This window comes from Durio zibethinus, chromosome 7 (genome assembly GCF_047325235.1).
Source record: "Durio zibethinus cultivar Kanyao isolate XHJ-2024 chromosome 7, ASM4732523v1, whole genome shotgun sequence".
In the NCBI taxonomy this organism is placed as follows: domain Eukaryota; kingdom Viridiplantae; phylum Streptophyta; class Magnoliopsida; order Malvales; family Malvaceae; genus Durio; species Durio zibethinus.
The window spans coordinates 27,396,493-27,419,628 of NC_143168.1; the positions used below are offsets into that span (position 1 = coordinate 27,396,493).

A 23,136-nucleotide genomic window follows, 5' to 3' on the forward strand; every position below is an offset into this window, starting at 1 on the left:
AAAATATATAAAAATGTATATTATCAATTATATTACCTAATTATATCTAATTTTTAAGCTTAATTTATATATATATTTTTTAAACATTTATTTTTATTATAATTATAATATTTATGTATTAATTAATAGCATGCAATGAATGTGCATAAAAATTAATTATTTATCAAGTATGTTATAAAATAATATATAATTCTTTTTTTTATTCAATCATCGCATTTTGCATTAGTGTTTAATATGATTTTTATATTTTGGATTGTGTGAATAAGAAATTTTATTTAATATACATATTTGCATCATAATCATATTAATGCATTTATAAACATGTTTTGTACGGTAAACAACTTAAAAATTCATAAACATATAGATAAAAAGCATGTAAGAATAAAGCAAGTTTAAGATGCAATCATCTTTTTAAATATTTTATGAGTACTTGTTATCATTTTCTCATTCTTTTTTTTTTTTTTTGTAATTTTCTTAAGGATAATATTAATAGTTCTATTTTTTTATATTTTCTTACATTCTATTTTTTTTTTATTTTGTAGAACGAAGTTTTCAAATTTTGGTTACACGATTATTGATAATACTGGAGAAACATATATGTATTTTATTAGTTTGAATGGATAGTTGAACATATTTTTCTATCTTAAGCACTATAATACTTATCACAACATATATATCCATAAATCTATAACTAGACTTAACAAATGAAGTAGCCATTAATCTTTTTTTACTAGATGTGATTGGTCACATAATGAATCTATCCTATTAAAAGCCCTAGCATGAAATCTCACCAATGTGGCTGGATCAATATGAATATCACCAAGCAGGTATACTAGAAAGTTTCAAGATGTTTGGCACCTTTGAAGTAATCGCATTGCACTTGAAAAGGCTGCCAAGGATGGTGGTATATCATCATTTTGGTCTTATTTCCCTTATGCATGAAATGCTGCAAACTTGGTACTTTGCCCTTCACATAGTCTCCAAGGATTACATGCTTTACACATTAACCTGCACTTGCAAGTCCATAAAAGTGAGATCTGACTTACTGAGAAGCAACTGGATTTCAGTACCAAAGCGATGTTGGCTTCAAATGCAGTAAAGTACCTTAGATGACATATTTAACATGACAACATCTATCTTAATATCAGATGCATGAAAAAAGACATTGTTAATGAGTCATTTTCTGACAGATCACTGTAAATTGAAAAATGCAATTCTGGATGCCCTCTAAGCCAAAAAAAATTACTACATGTTGTTATTCAAGCCAAGCCAAAGAACAAGCTTTCAAAGTAAGTCCAGTTAACAAAGTTTGCAGAAGCCTATGGTAGAATTACTTACCTTCAAAGAGCTTCTCAGTTGACTTTATAAAAACTTGAGCTGCTTGATCGCTTGGAACACTAGATAGACGGAAACAATTTTATGGAATTATAATCTGACTTGGTTTGTAGGATCCACAATAGGTAAATACAGAAGAACACATCCAACGAGGTTTACAATCACAGGGTCCCGAGCAAACCATCCTAAATGAGAATTCAGAATCAAAACAAAGATACCAAATAACGGGCTCTACCAATTATGTGGTTCTGAAATAAAGTATAGATGAAAATAGTTATTAGTGTTGTCTGGTTTCATTGGAAAAAGATACTTGCTATTATACATTATCAAAAGGCTAAAATTTCTAAGGACATGTTTGAGAGAAAAAAAGAAAAACCTAGGAAAATATTGTTCATAAGTTAATATGTTTGGTCCATAAATTTGTGAACTTTGAACTGTGTTTAAACATTGCAGCATCATTGAAGGTATAATCAAGATTAAACAATAATCTTGCAATTAGGCTTTTCCAAGTGTACTTGTATGGTCAACAGAATTAAAATTTCTCTTATGTATTTCACTGAGTGGAAGACATTTCAGAAATGGTGTCATCAGTTTTAGCCCTTACCCACAGTATCAAAACTCTGTGACAGAGAACAACTCTTACAGTAGAGATGGCACCAAGTGAAAGCCGAAATCCAAGAATTCCACAATATGATGTGTCATAATGTCTAGATCCGGGAATCTATCACTAGACATTAACTTGAATGAGTCGCCACCAACCTTTTTTATCTAGGTGCGATTGATCACTTAAGGAATCTATCCTTTCAGGAAATACCTAAGTTTAAGAGTCCTTAAAAGAATATGTTCGAATCTACTAACCAGAACATGATTCGAAAGTTCGGTTACGTGTGAGGAAAGTTATAGCACCCTCACAACGCCTATTGAAAGATGGTACCATCTTAATTTTGTGTTATCCAATAAGTCTTAAAAATTTACCAAGTAATTAATTATTAAAAATTATTCTCAATTGACTCTAATACTTTTAGTAGAAAATTGAAAAAATTCCTTCACTTAAAGAGTATGCAAGAAAACTATTGTTTCATTTGCAGAGGCTCCATTGTCGGATTATTTAACATTAAAAAAAATTAAAGAAAATAAAAAAAATGATTGCTTTTGTACAAAAAAAAATTAATACTTTCAACTTTTTCTCAAATTATTTTTTAGAAATTTTAATTTCGAGAAAAATTGATACTTTCAACTTTTCCTCAAAAATCCATTTTTGAAAACTTATTTTTAAGGAAAATTGATACTTTTAATTTTTTCTCAAAAATATATTTTTAGAAAGCTTATTTTCATAAAAAATTGATACTTTCAATTTTTTTTCAAAAATATTTTTTTTGAATTTTATTTAAAGAAAGTAAAATAATAAAATAAAATAAAATAAAATAAAAATAAAAATAAAAATAAAAATAAAATAAAATAAAATAAAATAAAAAATATTAAACAATTCTAATCTAATTAATAAATAATAATAATAAAAACAATAAATAATAAAAAAAAAACCTAAGAACGGCTCGGTTTGAGGGCTTGGCTCGACTCGGCTTGAGGAAGAAAAGATGGCTCGGGGCGTCGACTCGGCTCGAAAAACGGTTCGGAGAAGCGAGTCGCACGCGGGTTGGCGCTCGAGTCATGTCGCCCGATTTCAAAACGCGTGGATCCTCTGGGCACAGTAACGCCAAAATCACGTCGTTTTCACTGTGTATAAAAGGTTAATTCTTCTATTTTTTCAGCAGACCGATCTTTCCCTCTCTCTCTCTTCTCTTATTTTCCTCTCCCTTATCTCTAAACCATGAAGAACTCCAGTTGAATCTCGTCGAATTCTAAAAATTTTCATCAAAATCTGAATTTTTCGTCGGAAGTTCACCGAAAAACTGATTAATTTTTGGAAATTGTCACCGAAAATTGGAAAATTGGCCAAAAAATTCAAACTTGGTCGAAAAAGTTGCCGAATAATTCAACCTTTACCAAAAAATTCAATCGAAATTTGAAAAGTTTTCAAAAATTTTCAAAAAAAATTTGCAAAAAATTTTTCAAAAAATTTTCACTAATTCCTAGAGCTGTTTTAACGTACCTAAACCCGTTTTAGCTTCTATTTCTTTTCTGTTCACTCTCTCTTAGTCAGTGTCTGCCTTTTTCTGTGTTTCAATCCTTTGATCTGTGGATTTATTTATATGGATTGATCAAAAGAGTTTCTAATCAATCCGAACACCCCCTTGGATTAGGATTCAATCATTGAATCTCAAATTCACGGTAGGATTCCCTAAATTCATTCCAATCTCAACAAAAAAAAAAATATTAATAGATAATTAAAAAAAATAATCAGATAAATGAAAACATTAACAAATAAATAAAAATAAATAATAGATAAATTATAATATATAAATAGATAAATAATAATAAATACATATATATAATAATATATAAATAGCTAAGTAATAATAAATATATATTAACATAAAAAATAAATAAATATATACTAATAAATAGTAATAATAAATAAATAAATAATAAATACATAAGATATAAAGGAAAAAAATATAAAATATAAAATAAAAGTAAAAATAATAAAATAAAAAATACAAAATAAAAAACAAAATGGGCCTACCCATTTGAACCAGACTCAATTGATCTGGACCTGGATCAAATTGGATGTCTACATGATGCAAGGGACTCTTACATTTGCTCCAGTGTCAGTTCCTATGTTAGAAATGAAAATTCACTTCAAGAAGGATGATGAATAAAGAAAGACATCTGATTTGAAAGGAAGTACTTGCCTAGGGCAAAATCTACTAGCATTGCACCTACTGCAACGGCAGAGCCACTAGAAGATCCTCCAGACACCCTATCTGGTGCACAAAGATTTGTGGGAGTGCCATAATGTTTATTGACTCCATACATACTAAATGTAAAATTTTACACAGATACAAAACCAATAAGTATTATAAGTATTATGAAAAAAAAATATATGGAGTCATAAAGATCTATCAAAACTCTGACCATTATACCATTTCATCCAATGACAGTTTTTCCCAGACAAGTTGCACCTCCCATTAAGAGGTCCATCACAGCTGGTGCTGTTCATGTAACAGCTGAATGAGTCCTGGCCCAGTCAGGGTTCCCAAAAATAGTGACATATCCCTCTATGTCAAATCTATTTCCAATTTTGAACTTAAACCAGTAAGTCTCAAACACTGAGGTAGCAAAACAGGAAAGACAAAGTTCAGTAATCAAAAGCAGAAATTGATTAGTGAGCTTGCAAATATTAAACACATACTCACACACAAATTATTTATGAGAATACAAGAGTAAAACCAATTACTAAAATTCAAAAGAAAGTACATCAGGTCTTCAAGAGAATACAGATTGTCATAACGTCTAGATCCGAGGATCTATAGACATTGACTTAAGGGAGTCGCCACCAATCTTTTTTATCTAGGTGCGATTGACCATCCAAGAAATTTGTCCTTTCAGGGAACACCTAAGTTTAAGGGTCCCTAAAAAAATATATTTGGGTCTACTAACCAGAACAGAGTTCGAGAGTTCGGTTATGTGTGAGGAAGGTTATAGCACCCTCATAACGCCCACCAAAGGATGGTACCAGCATAATTTTGCGTTATCCAATAAGCCTTAAAATTTTACCAAGTAATTAACTATTGAAAATTATTCTCAATTGACTCTAATACTTTTAGCAGAAAATTGAAAAACTTTTCTCACCTCAGGATTATGCAAGAAACTACTGTTTCACTTGCAGAGGCTCCGTCGTTGGATTATTTAACATTAAAAAAAATAAAAAGGAAGAAAAGAATGATTATTTTTGTGCAAGAAAAATTGATACTTTCAACTTTTTCTCAAAATATTTTTTAAAAATTTTAATCTCGAGAAAAATTGATACTTTCAACTTTTCCTCAAAAACTTTTTTTTGAAAATTTATTTTTAAGGAAAATTGATAATTTCAATTTTTTCTCAAAAATATTTTTTAAAATCTTAATTTCGAGGAAAATTGATACTTTTAACTTTTCCTCAAAAATATTTTTTTGGAAACTTTAATTTCGAGGGAAATTGATACTTTCAACTTTCTCTCAAAAACTTTTTTTGAAAATTTATTTTTAAGAAAAATTGATACTTTCACCTTTTCCCCAAAAATATTTTTTGAAAATTTTAATTTCGAGAAAAATTATACTTTCAACTTTCCTTCAAAAACCTTTTTTTGAAAATTTATTTTTAAGAAAAATTGATACTTTCAACTTTTCCTTACAAACTTTTTTCAAATTTATTTTTAAAGAAAATTGATACTTTCAACTTTTCTTCAAAAATATTTCTTTTTGAAAATTTTTATTTTTTCTGCAAAAAGTAAAAATAAAATAAAATAAAATAAAAATAATACTCCTGAAAATAATTAACACAAAAAAACAAATAAATAAATAAATAAAATACCAAAAAAAAATATCTTGACTTGAGGAATTTGACGCGATTCCACTAGATTGTCCACAGCCTTCACCAATTTGACCCGATCTCTTCCATTTTCCACTAAGAAAATAATGGCTTGATGTGTTGCTGAAAAACCAGCTAGTTTGTGTTCATCACCACATCTGAAATTTACTGGTTTGCCATGTCAACAAGGTCTCCAAGCAGCTTATCCTCTAGTTTTGAAGGCTTGCTCGGTGGTATGTAAGAGAAAGTTGAAACCTGGTAGGAAGAGTTTCTCAGGACATTGTCATCTTTGATGGAAAGCCCATACATTTGCTGATCAAGATATTGTTGCTGACCATAACCATATACTCCCATTTGGTTGCCATACATTTGTTGAGGATACATATGAGCCATTTGCTATGGAAGTATGCCCATATACTGTGCTCCCAGAACTGGTTGAGGATGAAAACTAGCAAACTGATTTCCCTGAACAGCCTCGTTATTAATTGCTGACAAATGATCGGTTGTGATTGGCTGAACGTACATACCCACCACCTGATCACTTCTCATATGTTGAGGTCATTGAGGTTGGCAATATGTTACACTAACTTGAGTAACCGCTGACTGAGGATATTGAGCACTTGTAACTGGGCTAGAATCTGCTGCCTGTGTTCCCTAGGGTGGTGGTGGTAGCGAGCCACTACTCTGGGCACCATAGACAAGTGAGGAGGGCTGCTGTTGTGAAACCAACTAACCATTCCCGGTAGGACCTGTGCCTTGAGCATATGACTGCCCATATCGAGGTGATCCCATGTTTGGTGCAGTTTCATTCGCATGAAAATCCTGCTGCTGCTGCTGAATTTGAGGAGTCCAAGGATTGGTTTGTCCATCTAAACCCGAAAATTGGGTGTTAACAGAATGAAAGGTGTTGTTACTATCAGAGAACATATCAAAGAGAACAAGGGCATTCTGCTGTGATGCAGGAGTTGTTTGTTGTGGTTCTCCCAAAAGAACAAGGGCCAGTGAATTATCTGCCTTCGGTGAATTGTAGTCATCAACACTAAGCAGGTCCATTTTGGGATTGATTGCTGCTGGAGGAGTTGAACCCTTTGTTGCTGGAGGAGTAAAAAGTAATAACTGATTAAATGGTTGAGAACTTGCACCAGTGCTAGTGGAGAATCTCCCATCAGACTACTTACTGCTATCCCCAGTATCAACTAGGGGGCCATTGACATTCACAAGTTCTCTTACAGGTTTAGGCTTAAGTTTGTCTACTTGAGAAGAACTCTTTGAAGCCTATTGCTTCATGCTTTGTTAGTACACGCTGCAAATCATCGTTCAATGCTAAACCTTGACATAGAAGTGACTCGTCCGATGTTGAATTAACGAGGTGTACAACTCTTTGTTTGTAGGTACGGCATTACTCCACTAGGTCAACAATCACCTCCTGCCTAAGTCCTTCCTTGTTTCGAAGGTCTAATGCATTTAGCATTTCTGAAAGGACATCCATAATACCCCGCGCATTCTGAATTTCTATCAATCTGAGGGTTGGGAACTCAGGCACCGCAGAAGACTCAGCCGTCTTGTGTCGATCAGAGTTACGAATATTTTGAGGGATAAGAAGACAAAGGTTGTGTTTGAAGAGGAATAAGTACGGGTGTAGAACTCTCAGATCTTGGGGGAAAATACTGCCCCAGCACGCAACAACTCTTGGTATACAAACTGGGTGTAGACTTATCTTTTTCCTCTATTTTTTTTTTCTCTCCTATTCGGATTCTTCTTCTCTCCTATTCGGATCCTTCTTCTATCTTTTCTCTCCCCTTCCAACTTGTATATTCATTATTGATATATAGACCTATGCTGATAGAGTTTCAATTCAATTTCAATTAGTCATCCACTGCTAAAGATTAGCATCTAGATAACAATCATCACAATCACCAAGCTTTCAGCTTTTTTTTTCTTTTTTTTATCAAATAATCAAAAAAAAAAAAAGAAAATAAATCATAAAAATAAAAATAAAATTGATAAATATGAAATAAAAAAAATCTAAAACAAAAATGAATAAAAATCCCTGCAACTGAGCTAGGATTAATCTCAATTGACAAAAGATCCCGAACAAAATAAGGTGTCTACAACTGCCCCTCTTTGCACATTTTTTTATGAAATAAAAACATTAAAAAAATTTTTTAAAAAAATTATTATTATTTTTGTGTAGAAAAAATTGATACTTTTAACTTTTTCCTAAAATATTTTTTAAAAATTTTAATCTCGAGAAAAATTGATACTTTCAACTTTTTTTCAAAATATCTTTTGAAACTTTAATTTCGAAAAAAATTGATACTCTCAACTTTTTCCCAAAAATATTTTTTAGAAATCTTAATTTCGAAAAAAATTGATACTTTCAACTTTTTCTCAAAAATTTTTTTTAAAAAATTTATTTTTAAGAAAAATTGATACTTTCAACTTTTCCTCAAAAATATTTTTTTGAAAACTTTAATTTCGAGGGAAATTGATACTTTCAACTTTCTCTCAAAAATTTTTTTTGAAAATTTATTTTTAAAGAAAATTGATACTTTCAACTTTTTCTCAAAAATATTTTTTGAAAATTTTAATTTCGAAGGAAATTGATACTTTCAACTTTTCCTCAAAAACTTTTTCAAAAATTTATTTTTAAGGAAAATTGATACTTTAACTTTTCCTCAAAAATATTTCTTTTTGAAAATTTTTATTTTTTTTGCAAAAAATAAAAATAAAATAAAAATAAAAATAATACTCCTGAAAATAACTAACACAAAAATAAATAAATAAATAAAATACTAAAAAACAAATATCTTGACTTGAGAAATTCGACACGGTTCCACTAGATTGTCCATAGCCTTCACCAATTTGACACGATCTCCTCTATTTTCCACTAAGGAAATAATGGCTTGATGTGTTGCTGAAAAACCAGCTAGTTTGTGATCATCACCACATCTGAAATTTACTGGTTTGCCATGTCAACAAGGTCTCCAAGCAGTTTATCCTCTGGTTTTGAAGGCTTGCTCGGTGGTATGTAAGACGAAGTTGAAACCTGGTAGGAAGAGTTTCTCAGGACGTTGTCATCTCTGATGGAGAGCCCATACATTTGCTGATCAAGATATTGTTGCTGACCATAACCATATACTCCCATTTGGTTGCCATACATTTGTTGAGGATACATAGGAGCCATTTGCTGTGGAAGTATGCCAATATACTGTGCTCTCAGAACTGGTTGAGGATGAAAACCAGCAAACCGATTTCCCTGAACAGCCTCGTTATTAATTGCTGACAAATGACCGGTTATGATTGGCTGAACGTACATACCCACCCCCTGATCACTTCTCATATGTTGAGGTCCTTGAGGTTGGCCATATGTTACACTAACTTGAGTAACCGCTGACTGAGGATATTGAGCACCTGCAACTGGGCTAGAATCTGCTGCTTGTGTTCCCCAGGGTGGTGGTGGTAGCGAGCCACTACTCTGGGCACCATAGATAGGTGAGGAGGGCTGCTGTTGTGGAACCAACTGACCATTCCCGGCAGGACCTGTGCCTTGAGCATATGACTGCCCATATCGAGGTGATCCCATGTTTGGTGCAGTTCCATTCGCATGAAAATCCTGCTGCTGCTGCTGAATTTGAGGAGTCCAAGGATTGGTTTGTCCATCTAAACCCGAAAACTGGGTGTTAACAGAATCAGAGGTGTTGTTACTATCAGAGAACATATCAAAGAGAACAAGGGCATTCTGCTGTGATGCAGGAGTTGTTTGTTGTGGTTCTCCCAATGGAACAAGGGCCAGTGAATTATCTGCCTTCGGTGAACTGTAGTCATCACCACTAAGCAAGTCCATTTTGGGATTGATTGCTGCTGGAGGAGTTGAACCCTTTGTTGCTGGAGGAGTATGAAGCAATAACTGATTAAATGGTTGAAAACTTGCACCAGTGCTAGTGGAAGATCTCCCATCAGACTGCTTGCTGCTATCCCCAGTATAAACTAGGGGGCCATTAACATTCACAAGTTCTCTTGCAGGTTCAGGCTTAGGTTTGTCTGCTTGAGAAGAACTCTCTGAAGCTATTGCTTTATGCTTTGTTAGTACACGCTGCAAATCATCGTTCAATGCTAAACCTTGACATAGAAGTGACTCATCCGATGTTGAATTAACGAGGTGTACAACTCTTTGTTTGTAGGTACGGCACTGCTCCACTAGGTCAACAATTACCTCCTGCCTAAGTCCTTCCTTGTTTCCAGGGTCTAATGCATTTAGCATTTCTGAAAGGACATCCATAATACCCCGTGCATTCTGAATTTCTGTCAATCTGAGGGTTGGGAACTCAGGCACCGCAGAAGACTCAGCCGTCTCGTGCCGATCAAAGTTGCGAATATTTTGGGGGATAAGAAGACAAAGGTTGTGTTTGAAGAGGAGTAAGTACGGGTGCAGAACTCTCAGATCTTGGGGGAAAGTACTGCCCCAGCACGCAACAACTCTTGGTATGCAAACTGGGTGCAGACTCATCTTTTTCCTCTATTTTTTTTCTCTCTCCTATTCGGATTCTTCTTCTCTCCTATTCGGATCCTTCTTTTATCTTTTCTCCCCCACTTCCGGCTTGTATATTCATTATTGATATATAGACCTATGCTGATAGAGTTTCAATTCAATTCCAATTAGTCATCTAATGTTAAAAATTAACATCTAGATAACAATCATCGCAATCACCAAGCTTTCAACCTTTTTTTTTTTTTTTTTATCAGATAATCAAAAGATAAAAAAAAGAAAATAAATCATAAAAATAAAAATAAAATTGATAAATATGAAATAAAAAAAATCTAAAACAAAAATAAATAAAAATCCCTGCAACTGAGCTAGGATTAATCTCAATTGACAAAAGATCCAGACAAAATGGAGTGTCTACACAGATAAAACAAGTGGCTGAAAGTTGATTTGTTAGATTGGAGAGTGGAGACACATGCAGACATTCAGGTGAATAAAATAGAACTCAAGGCTATAAAGTATAAACAGTAAACACTAAAGAAACAGAAGAATATATGGTATGGATAAAAATTGGTGCATTAATTAACTAAGACAAGCCTTTTTGTAGATTACTGATAAAATCATAGCCCAATAATCCAAAAGCAAGAATTGGCATACAAGCATTAAGATGCACAAAAATAAGAAGAACATGCTTTAATTGTCATGCTTCCATCATATAGAAGCAAGAGTGATATTAATGAGGAAAAATTAAAAAAGTAAAATGCATATAGAGAGGGAAAAACATGTCTTTAACAGCAAAAGTGAGGCCACTCAAAGGGAGTTGGTATGGTGAAGGGCCAGGCTGGAGAGTAAATTTCTCCATGAAAGCTCCAAAGTCAAAGCTTTTTGCCATGTCTGTTGCTGCCATCTTTGTGTGAAATGCGTAGCAAACTTATTTATCTGTAAGTCCTTTTTGTTTCAAGCAAAGAATCCAGCTACAAGACAAAACAATGTTGTTACTAGTCTTATGTTGGATGCCTTGTCTGCATCATTCTCAAAAAGTAACGCAATTTCTTGTCTAATGACTCTTTTCTCCTTTGTTACATTGTATGTAGGAGTACTTATGATTTACTTAAGCTGTCTTTAGAGTTTAAGAAAGGCAAAGATGACATTTCAATGGTTTTGTTCAGACCAATCCTCTGACATTGTTCAAAAACATGGAAATATCTACCTGGTAGAAATGGTAAGAAATGTGATGCGATGACTTTTGAGTCCGCTATCACATTATTACCAGAGATTGAAAATAATTGCAGATCAATGATTTAGGCACCGTTCCCTTTCCCTTTTATTAAGGACCAGCAATCAAGATGAGGATAGGCAACAGCAGAGACCTTGACAACAAAATCAAGATGCGCACTTAATTTAGTTGAAAAAAAAATTGGTTTAAGAAAAAGTAAAGATATTTTGCTTAGTTGTTTAAATATATGGAAAGAAAGGTTGAAGGAAACTATGGATGTTTGTCGTAACGTCTAGATCCGGGGATCTATCGCTAGACATTAACTTTCAGGGAGTCGTCACCAATCTTTTTTGTCTAGGTGCGATTGGCCACCTATGGAATCTGTCCTTTCAGGGAACACCTAAGCTTAAGGGTCCCTAAAAGAATAGGTTCAGGTCTACTAACCAGAACAGGGTTCGGGAGTTCGGTTACGTGTGAGGAAGGTTATAGCACCCTCACAACGCCCATCAAAAGATGGTACCAGCTTAAATTTGTGTTATCCAAAAGCCTTAAAATTTTACCAAGTAATTAATTATTGGAAATTTTTCTCAATTGACTCTAATACTTTTAGCAGAAAATTGAGAAAATTCCCTCACCTCAAGAGTATGCAAGAAAAACTACTGTTTCACTTACAGAGGCTCCGTCGTCGGATTATTTAAAAGAAAAAAACAAAATCAAAATTAAGATAGAAAGGAAGGAAAGAATGATTTTTTTTTTGTAGAGAAAATTGATACTTTCAACTTTTCCCCAAAAATATTTTTTGGAAATTTCGATTTTCAAGGAAAATTGATACTTTCAACTTTTTCCCAAAAATATTTTTTTGGAAATTTATTTCTAAGGAAAATTGATACTTTCAACTTTTCCCTAAAAATATTTTTTTGGAAATTTATTCTTAAGGAAAATTGATACTTTCAACTTTTCCCTAAAAATATTTTTTTTTGAAATTTATTTCTGAGGAAAATCCCCAAAAATATTTTTTGGAAATTTATTTCTAAGGAAAATTACTACTTTCAACTTTTCCCTAAAAATATATTTTTTTGGAATTTTTTATTTTTATTTAAAGAAAATAAAATAATAAAAAATAAATAAAAAGTATATTACATAAACCTAATCTAATAAATAAAAAATAAAATAAACAAATAAACAAAGAAAAAAAAAAAAAAAAAAAACCTGGAGCGGCTCGGCTCGGGACTCGGCTCGGCTCGGCTCAAGGAAGAGAAAACGGCTCGGGGGAGCGGCTTGGCGGCTTGGCTCGGCTCGGCTCGGAGGGGGGCTGGCACGCGCGGGTCAGAAAGCGGGTCGACGCCCGGGTCGGGTCGGGTTCGGCAAAACGCGCGGATCCTCTGGGTTACGTAAAGCCAAAACGACGTCGTTTTGGGAGGGTATAAAAGGCACCTTCCTCCGTTTTTCGGCAGAACGCTCCTCCCCCTCTCTCTCTCTTCTTCCTTTTTCTCTCCCTTCTCTCTAGAAACTGAAGAACATCGGTGCCGGATTCTGGAAATTTTCGCCGAAATCTGGAAATTTCACCGGAAGTTGGCCGGAAGATCGCCGGTTTCTGGGATTCTTCGTCGGAAACTGGACTAGTCGCCGGAAACTTCAATGTTCACCGGAATTGTTGCCGGAAAATTCAAATTTCGCCGAAATTTTCGCCGGATTCTGGAAATTTTCCAGAAATTTCCAGAAAATATTTTCGCCAAAAAATCTCTAAAAATTTTTTCTCACTCCCAGAACACTCCTAAACTTTTCCTAGCTTCCTATACGCCTCCTTTTCTCTCAAATCAGTAGCTTTGCTTACTGTTTTTTGTGTTTTTCTCTGTTCCAGGGGGATCCCTTTTATAGGGGTTGATCAGGAGTTCCTGATCAATCCCAATTCCTCCTTGGACGGGAATTCAGTCTTTGAATCCAACTGGACTCTTCTGATTGAATTCCCCTCCAGAGTGGGATTCTTCAACTTTGAATCTTAGCCATCCAGAATTAAAATCAAAATAAATAAAAAAAAATACTAGATAATCAAAAGATATGATAGTATAAAAATAAAAAAATAATATCAGATAATTCGGAAAAAAAATCAGATAAAATTAACAGATAATAATAAAAATAACATAAGATAAACCCAAAAATATATTACAAAAAAAAAAAAAAAAAAGATAATAATAATAATAAATATATAACTATATACATACAATACATACAAATCTAATCTAAATAAAAATAAATACACAAAGATATACATAATAATAATAATAATGAAATACATAAAATACAAAAGAAGAAAAAGAAAAAAAAATACAGGATTGAAATGGGCCTTACCCCTTTGGGCCAGGCCCAATTGATCTGGGCCCGGACCCAATTGGGTGTCTACAATGTTAATTGATTAAAAAGCAGTAAAAGTACCTTTTTCTGTTCGAAATGGAACTTCTTTTGAGCTTCTTCAAGTCCATCTCAAAGATTTATATGAAGTAATAATTTGTGTCTGTATAGGTTCTTCTGCAAGCTGAGAATGTTCCAATCCAAACCTTTTGCATGCATGCATCATACAGGCTTCAATGCTCAAGTCAAAGACAAGAAACAATTCCAACTCATTCACATATTGGTCTGTCTGTTCTTTGTAACAGAAAACTAGAAATGTCATCACTGCAACCGCAGCAATGGGAAACCTTTTGTTTTATTTCAGGGTTATCAGTAGATGAAATATCCATAGCTTGTTTCGTTGTTTGAAACAGATACATCATATTTTAGCTCTTATATACTTGACTGGTTGGGAGATAAAACCTTATTGCTAATAAATATCAGACACAACCACCTCAAGCAGGGAAACAATAATTGATACTGTTCATAATTATATACCTACATAATTTTAATCAGTTTTGAGTATCTACAGTTTCCATGGACTGGGAGTTTTCCATTCTCAACTATCAAGTATATATGGATGGAAACAAAACGTCCTCTAAACATTTTCATGCTCACATATTATAATCCTGATCCAATTAACTGAGTGGCACTGGCACAACATGCCTAGTTTTGTTATAAAAGAACATAAACTTACCGAAATATAAAAAAAGGATTGAATCCAACTCAATTCTCTCAGCATTGCAATTTCTCCCTTGAGGGTGTCATATAAAGTCTCAACAATATTGAGCAGGAATGCATCTGAACCACGTTTTGCTAGCAAGGAGATTGACACGGGAAGATTATTATGCATTCCCAGAGGTATGCTTACCTGTAGACCAGACATATAAGAATTTTGAAAGTACCATTAAAGACGAGGAGAAAAAATAGTCGAAACTTTTTCAAGTTAGAACCTGACAGAATCCAGATAATCCAGCAATGGAGAGCAAGATAAAAGCCCTACCACAAAATCTTGCCAGTGTGGCTGGATCAGTTTGTAGTTTTGGAGGATCCCCTGGAGCTGTGGGGATAGCTAGGATGCCATGGCCCTTAAAGAGCATGTTCAAGCAGAGTTATTGGTAAGAGATAGATATGGTTACTGGGGGAAAGAAGACTATTCTAACTTATAAAAAAGAAATGGGAAGCCTGTGTGGTTTAATACTGCAGGCAAACATCCACATGTTGGTATTAATTGCATTGAATAAAAATATATAAGAAAAGAATCTCTAAATTTTAATGGTAAATAAGGCTTAACTTTTCTATATTAATGTTTACATCATTCAAAAAGAACATTCATCAAGATTATTATCAATTAAAACCTAGGTTACTTTAAGAGAGCATTAGTTAGGTAGCAAAATGTTCACAGTGAAAGAGTAACAGATCAGAGAGTACCCCAAGCAGAGTAGTAAGTGCAGTGTGTAATTCACTTCTCACGGAATTGCAGATGTCAATGTTTTCCTGTGTTGTTCTAATGGCTTTCCATACCCGCTCAGATATTCCTGGACCTAAATCAGGATGCACTTTGGTGACCCAGTCAGCATGATTATTCTTAAATTCATACCTGCCATGATTAAATTTAGTAATAATACTTAAATGCATCAGGCTGGCTGAATGGTTAAAAGTTACTACATGTTTTGCACCTTTGAAGCTACTGCATTACACTTGAAAGGGCTGCCAAGGATGGTATTTTATACTCTTGGTCTTCATTTTCGTTATCCATGAATTGCTGCAAACTCGGCACATTGTCCTTGACATAGTCTCCAAGGATTACATGCTTTACACATTGACCTGTACTTTCAAATACCTAAAGTAAAGTCTAATGGCCCTTCTAATCAGCCAGGTTGTGTCTGAACATCCATGCTCAAAACGTTTAACAAGTATCATTTCCAAGCCTGGATAAATCTCTATTAGCCTTTAAGTTTACATAAGCCTATGGTAGACTTACTTACCTCCAAAGAGCTTCTCAACTGACTTAACAAGAATTTGAGCTGTTCGTTCACTTGGAACACTTGATAGGCGGAAACAATCTCCTGGAATAATAATCTGAGTAGGTCTGGTAGGATCCGCATCAGGCAAATGCAGCAGCACACGTCCAACTTGAATCAAAATCACGGGATCCCTAGTGAACCATCCTACATTAGAACTTGATGTCAAAAGGAGTGACCACTAAGGAGCTTTACAAATATAGTTCATTCATAGAGTTTGTAGAACATAAAATATAGGCATGTAAACTTTATCACATTTTCAAATAAAGTAGCGACTAGTGATTAGTCCTAAACTAGTTTAATTGACAAAATTACTGCTTCTATTGGTATTATTTACTGTATGATATAAAATTGCCCCTTAATTTTCAAGTTAGACTTTTCAGGTTATTAGCCTGGTCAATCAGAATAAAAGTTTCTCAGATCAGTTAACTGCAACATATAGATTTTGAAATAGGAACATCGCATTTAATCCTTACCCACAGTATCGAAACTTTGTGCCAAAGGAAGAACTCCAACAGTGGAGACAGCATCATGTGAAGGTGTGAACCCAAGAATTCCACAATATGATGCAGGGAGTCTCACGTTTGCTCCAGTGTCAGTTCCTATGCCGGAAATAAAAATTCAGTTCCACAAATTGTGGACAAATAGAAAGAAGAAATATCTTAGTGAAAAGGAAAATGCTCACCTAGGGAGAAGTCCACCAGCATTGCACCTACTGCAACAGCAGAGCCGCTGGAAGATCCTCCAGGCACCCTATCTGGTGCACATGGATTCCTGGGAGTGCCATAATGCTTATTTTCTTCATAAATACTGAAAAAAAAAGAACAGAAAATTACCCAGAGGTATAGCAAGCAAGAGTGATTAATCAAGAAAAGTAATTATATTAGCAACAATAAAATCTATAAACAAACCTTACCAGTATGCCATTTCATCCATGATAGTTTTTCCAACACAAGTTGCCCCAGCCCTTAAGACATCCAACACAGCTGGTGCCGTAGATGTGGCAGCTGAATGAGTTCTTGCCCGGTCAGGGTTTCCAAAGCCAGTTACATATCCACCCACATCAAATCTGTTTCCATACTTTTAATTTGAAATTATAAACATCAAGCAACCAGAAAGAAGAAGAGCCAATAATCAAAAGCTGAAATTTATCTGAGCTTGCAACAAAGACATATACCAATTACCAACAAAAAAGAATATGGAAAGGCCCAAATGGCTGAAATCACAACCAGGAAGAAGGTTGACTCGCGAAGACATTAGATACTTCAACAGAAGACAGTAGTATGTAATAAATGAATATAATCAGACTCAAGGCTAAATGCAGTTAAAGACTAAATATACAGAAGAACTTGTACTTAGAAATAGGTGTATGAATTGGTAAAACACTATCTACACATACAAGCTTTTGCTGACAAAAGATTAAACAAAAAATCCAAAGCAAAAACTACCATATAAAAGAAAGAAAACAGGTAATCTGCTTTGAGTTATCCTATATCTGGCATCCATAGTTAGAAGAACAATTTCATGAGGAAAAGTTGGAAAAGACAATACTTGCATAAACATGGACTGACATGTCTTTAACAGCAAAAGTGAGGCCACTCAAGGGGAGTTGGTGATGATCGAGAGATGAAGGACCTGGTAGAAGAGTAAAATTCTCCGTGAAAGCTCCATACTCCAAGCTTTCTGCCATTTATGTTACTGCTCTCTCTCTCTTTCTCTCTCTCTGTGTTGTCTGTGAATAGTAGGCTGATCCAGTAAAGTCCTTTTTTCCTGAGCAGAGAATTTCATATCCAATTTCCAAGTCCCATGTTGGGTGCGCTGTCTGCATCAATTTTGTGGAAAATTTGTTTGACTGTAGCTCGTTTGGAGTTGGACTAACAATCCAACGTTATAGTACTGTCCAAAACTAGGCATGCGAATTGGCAGGATATGGATAGACAGTGCATTTTTCAACTTCATCTTTGAATTTTCATATTAAATTTATTTTTGTATTTATTTACCAGATATTTTAAATTTATTTTGAATTTATATTTTTATAAATATTTAATGAATATAAATAATTTCACATTTACAATTTTTTTTTAAAATAAGAAATTAAAAATTTTTTTTTTAATTTTTTAATTTTTATCTTATATTAAATATTTTTTATTAACATATTTTTTTAATAAAATATATTAATTTTAATTAATTTAAAATAATAATTTATATTATTTAATAAAAAATTTATTTATTAAATATATAAAAATATATATAAAATATGAGCATAAAATGAATATTATATTATATGTTTTAATCTTCATCTTTATATTTACAATAAAATATTTTTTTTATTTGAATAAAAAATTTAAATTTTTATTATGCATGAATAAAATTAATATCTTTATAAAAAAAACAAAAAAAAAAAAGGCATAATTAGTCACAGAACTCTCCTTGCAAGTAGAATTTTTTTGAAAGAAGTTAAGGTTATGAATCAACCAGCACCACAACCCGAGAGAAATATCAGGGCTTGTGGAGATGAGAATATGATCCCAACCTATTTTCTTTGTTTCCTTTTCCATATGTACAGGAAAATTACTTCGTTCGAAAACATTGCCAACTGTTTTTACATCAAATGGAAATTTCATTCATCTTTATCGGAGTCCATATCAAAGATATACAAGTACGGAACTACTCCTATATGTTGACTATTAACTTCTGCGCAGTACACTTGGTGCTACTGGTTCCTTCCGGAATATTCCAACTCAAGTGTTGCAAGTAAACGGTATCATAGGCTTCCATGTTCGAGCCAGATGCAAGAAATAACTCCAGCTCATTCACAAATCGATCTGTTCTTGCTAGTAGAAATGGCTTTAATGCATCAGAGAGAGCAATTCTGAAGTCATCTTGTTTTGCTTCAGCAGGTTTCTTTAATAGGCGTGTCTGTTCAATTCTGGAAAATGCAAAACCAGATGAAGGCCAATAACTTTAACCCGTTTTCACTTGGGCTTCAATCCAAATTTCTAAAAACAAAAGATTTCCGGTTTTCACTTCCTTTTTGAAAACAAAATCCAACAAAAGAAAAGGAAGAATTTGGAAGAAGATGGAGAAAATCAAACAGAACAAAAGCAAAGCTAAAAAAAAAAGAACAACAAAGGTAAAAGGAATTACATCATATAAAAAAGTAATGGAAAGCTCACATATCAAATCAACCCACCTATTTTTCGCTCAATATTTTTCTCAAGCCTTAAGAGTCTACAGAGCCTGGTCAAAAGTTACAAAATTTTGGGGCTTGGGGAGTTCCCCAATTTTAGCTATGCTAATTGATTTATGTATTCTTTACAAAATAAATATCTGCTTGTTCTTGGATGTGAGATATGTATCAGCACTCAGAAATAGCCAATATGGGAATGGATGTACGTCAGTAGCAGTATCAAAATCTATACACTCTCACATCGAAGACCAGCGAACTCATGCCAACCATATTTCATATCATTCTCCACCCTTCTTAGTTGATCCATTACCTTTGTTTCTGGAGCCAATCTTAGTTGGCAGCTTTATAAATTTTCTACCAGGTTTCTTTTTATACCTTTTCACAGCTGTTAAAAAAGGAACTATGTATGAACCAAGGGTGAAATTTGCCAGGAATATATATCCAAGATTTCCATGACCATAAGGGCAGAAGAAATAAGGGAAAGGAATAACAAAATGTTCTCTCACCATTTAAAATAGCTTGAACACATTTCTTGCTTTCGAACTTTTTCCATTCACCACCATCTGCAACAAGAGGCGGAGAAACATCTGCCTTCCCATTCAGCCTTCTCTGATTCACTTCAAAAGCAATGGTAACAATCAAATGCTCAACCCTAACAATCTCATCACCTGAAATTATATGTCCACTAATCAAGCAACAACCAAGCAGAAATGATACAAAACAAGCTCAAAAAGCAAAATAAAACAAAATTACCAATAATATTTGCTATAGTCGGAGCTGACATGTACAAGTTGTACGGGGATATGCAGCAGGTTCTTCAACCAAATTCTGTAATCCTATACCAGTAATAAGCTTCTCAACAAAGCTCTTAACTCCTGTCAAACCAACTGCCCAAAGGATATGGTGCCTGCTGACGTAAGGGTGGCCTTTATATCTTCTCTGTGCCTCAGCAATTTTAACCAAGCCGATGACCTCATCAGTAAATGAACCAAAAGGCCCATACTCTAAAGCATGAGCAACAGCCCAAGAAAAAAGCCACATCTGTCAAAGTGTTAAAACACACCAAAGCATTCAATTATTGTCATTATTATAAGTTTATGACCACTTTAAACAACAAACATATGAGACGTACGCTGTCGTATCTCCCGCCTGAAAGCGAAAGCATTGAACAGTTTGTTCTCCAACCTGCTTCCTCAAGTATATCCTCCAAATCGGTAGAGGTTAAATGCTTCTTTATATCCAGTATACCAATATCTCACAAAGCTTCATAACGTAATGAATCTGTAATGTAATAACATGGAGATAACATACTCTCAATAATTGTATGCATCTTTATCTCCTCCTACATGTCCAGTAAGGGTCGAGTCAGATTAACGAATAATTCTTAACAATAGATACATATGAAAATGCATGTAGACACAAATTAGAAAATGAATAAATGGAACCAAATACGTCAACATATAGATTTTTTGCATGATGGACCAACTTAAATGGGTCAAATATGTACCAAACAGAAAACAAATGCAAGAGAACCAGATAATTAACAGCTATAGAAATCAAAAGACCACCAAAATCTACATGACTTAGTGAAAACCCTAGATGTTAAGATGAAGGAGAACAAGAAATCTCCTATCTTCAAAGGAGCAAACTGAATCATCACAGTTCTGGCAATTTACACATAACGTTTGTGGCTTCCTTTCTAAACAATAAGAAACATTATCACAAATTCAAAAAAATAGTAGATTAAGAGAACAAAAATAAATGTCTTAAATTCTTATCATAAATGTATTATTATCTTGAAGCAAAACAGCCCTCAATTTCATCAATCACAAAATTCATAAACTCAACCCATAGAACACCAAATGAACAAGGCAAAAACATCTTAACAGAAAAATACAATACAATCCTTAAGAAATTCCAACCCACCAAAATGAGAATGGTTAGATATGAAAACAAGCAAGGATTGATTGAATGCACATGAATAGTATTTGGGCGTTTTCCCCGCCAAGGATGCCATGAAAATAAATTTAACCTATTTAATCAGACAAATGATGGTTTCTCAAAACTCTTCAAAACGAGAAAGATTCAATAATAGTTATAAATTTTAACGTTTGGCAGCCAGAGAGGAGAAATTATTTTTTTAGAAAAGGTTGTAAACAAATTCTAAATATTTTGGCATCTAAATTATAAATTTGGATGCTTTCCTTGTTATTTGGAATCTTGTTTTAACAAACAAAAAATAATTCAATGGGTCATTGAACAAATAGAATTTAAAGAAAATAACAACAGAAATATACCAGGGACCACTATGTAAAAACAGTGGATCATAAGCAGAAAGAACCCACATAGCACAACACTTGACTACCAAAACAGTTGCACTAGATCCTTGTTGTATTAAAGACAACATACCACTACCGCTGTTGTCCATTTTCGTATGCACACTATAAAGTGTGAATTGTACTCCTATATATGTACAAATATTTTATGGTCATACAACACAATTAGCAGATATCATAAAAGCATCCTCTAACAAAGCTAAATAAAAATAGTCAAAATCTAAGATTCAAATAGCGGTTTAATAGTAGAATAGCGATCACAAAATTACGATAATACTACCAACCACCATCGTTATTGGAGGAAATGCAATTGAAAATTTCATTTATAGTCGAAACAATGCGTAACAGCTCAAAATAATGGCGTAACGAAAAATAGTAATAATAACAAACTATTATTGTTGTTATTCTTATTTTCTTACTCACGGATTAACAGTTCAAGAAAAAACAAAATTTCAACATGCCAGAATAAAGCCATCAGCTTGAAAAGTAAAAGTAAAAACAAAAGTAAAAAATAAAACTCAAAATCTCAGGTTTTCAATATCAAAATTAATATAAAAACAAGTTAGAAAACAGAAAAATTATTTATCCACCATTTAATCGGCACTTCGACAACAACCCTAGTTCAATCCGTAAATTACCCAAATCCAAATCAACCTCAAGTTCTCAATCAACATTTAAAATCAAGAAAAGTAAGAAGAGAAAGTTAAATTACTTTTTTTTTTTACAAAATTTTTGTAAAATAATGTCTATCTTTGTGAGAGTTTGAGAGAGATAAATGAGGTATTCTGTAGGTACTAGGCAAGTGATAATGATAAAAGGATATGAGAGAAAATGAAAGATGAAAAAAAAAAAGAGAGAATAAGAAGATTCTCGAAGGCCAAGCTCCAGAAATACGAAGAAGATGACCATAATAGAGCAAGCTGCTGGGTGTCTAGGTTTGCTAGGATTAGACAAAATTGGGGGATATTAGGCACGTGGTTGGCTGGGGGATTGGTAGGGTGGGATTGAGTGGGGGTAGGGCCGTTGGGGGGGGGGGGATGACTTTTTATTTAATTTTGTAATTAATTTTTTAAATTTTTTTAGATAAAATTTAATTAGAGGTTTTAAAATTTTATAATTAAAAAAAATAAGGGGTTAATAATTTAATATAATATATATAGAGATTTTCGATGAAAAATTTTTGATAAATTTTTTTGTATAAGTTAGATGAAAAATAATTAAAATTAAAATTAAATTTTAATTTTTTTATATATTAATTTATGATTTTGTATTTGAAATTTAATAATTTTTTTGTTGTTTTGATATTTATATTGTTGTCATTAGATTAATTCTTATTATTTTTATGTAATTATTGAAGATTCTATTTATTATATAATTATTGAAAGTAATTTGTGATAAAAAAAATTTATATCGATTAGTATATCAATTAGTGTATCAATTGAATATGAACTTGGCTAAGAAAAATTTTGTGGATAAACCAAATATGAATGCTTTATCATAATCTAAATAAAATTATGAATAACTTTTTTAGAAAATAAAAAATATAGAGTGTCATAAACTATTTTAAAAATCATTGAATATGAGTTTTTATAATTATAATTATAATTATTACATTTTATAATAAATTATGCAAAAAAAAAAAATTTATGATTGCGATAATCGTAGTGACTGCAATGATCTTAGTTATATAT

General features: G+C 33.0%; 1 long non-coding RNA gene and 4 pseudogenes across 4 annotated transcripts; all 5 read right to left on the minus strand.

Annotated features, from left to right (window-relative positions):
* Positions 1-662: 662 nt before the first annotated feature.
* Positions 663-11,198, minus strand: LOC149518287 (amidase 1-like; annotated as a pseudogene).
* Positions 5,630-7,624, minus strand: LOC111277616 (TOM1-like protein 9 pseudogene; annotated as a pseudogene).
* LOC111277617 (TOM1-like protein 9 pseudogene) lies at positions 8,567-10,408 on the minus strand (annotated as a pseudogene).
* Positions 10,870-17,843, minus strand: LOC111277279 (amidase 1-like; annotated as a pseudogene). The gene is made up of 12 exons (XR_016343742.1): positions 17,491-17,843; positions 16,836-16,988; positions 16,605-16,729; positions 16,396-16,521; positions 15,884-16,066; positions 15,575-15,722; positions 15,327-15,495; positions 14,849-14,983; positions 14,593-14,766; positions 13,941-14,087; positions 11,502-11,661; positions 10,870-11,265 (listed from the first exon to the last, which is right to left on the minus strand). The product of XR_016343742.1 is annotated as an amidase 1-like (transcript).
* A 796-nt stretch (positions 17,844-18,639) lies between these two features.
* On the minus strand, positions 18,640-20,016 carry LOC149518288 (uncharacterized). Of its 3 annotated transcripts, none has more exons than XR_016343839.1 (3): positions 19,863-20,016; positions 19,616-19,777; positions 18,640-18,848 (listed from the first exon to the last, which is right to left on the minus strand). It is a non-coding gene; the product is annotated as an uncharacterized LOC149518288 (long non-coding RNA). The 3 variants fall into 3 exon arrangements; XR_016343840.1 differs by having other exon boundaries at positions 18,640-18,918; XR_016343838.1 differs by having other exon boundaries at positions 18,640-19,494.
* Positions 20,017-23,136: the final 3,120 nt, after the last annotated feature.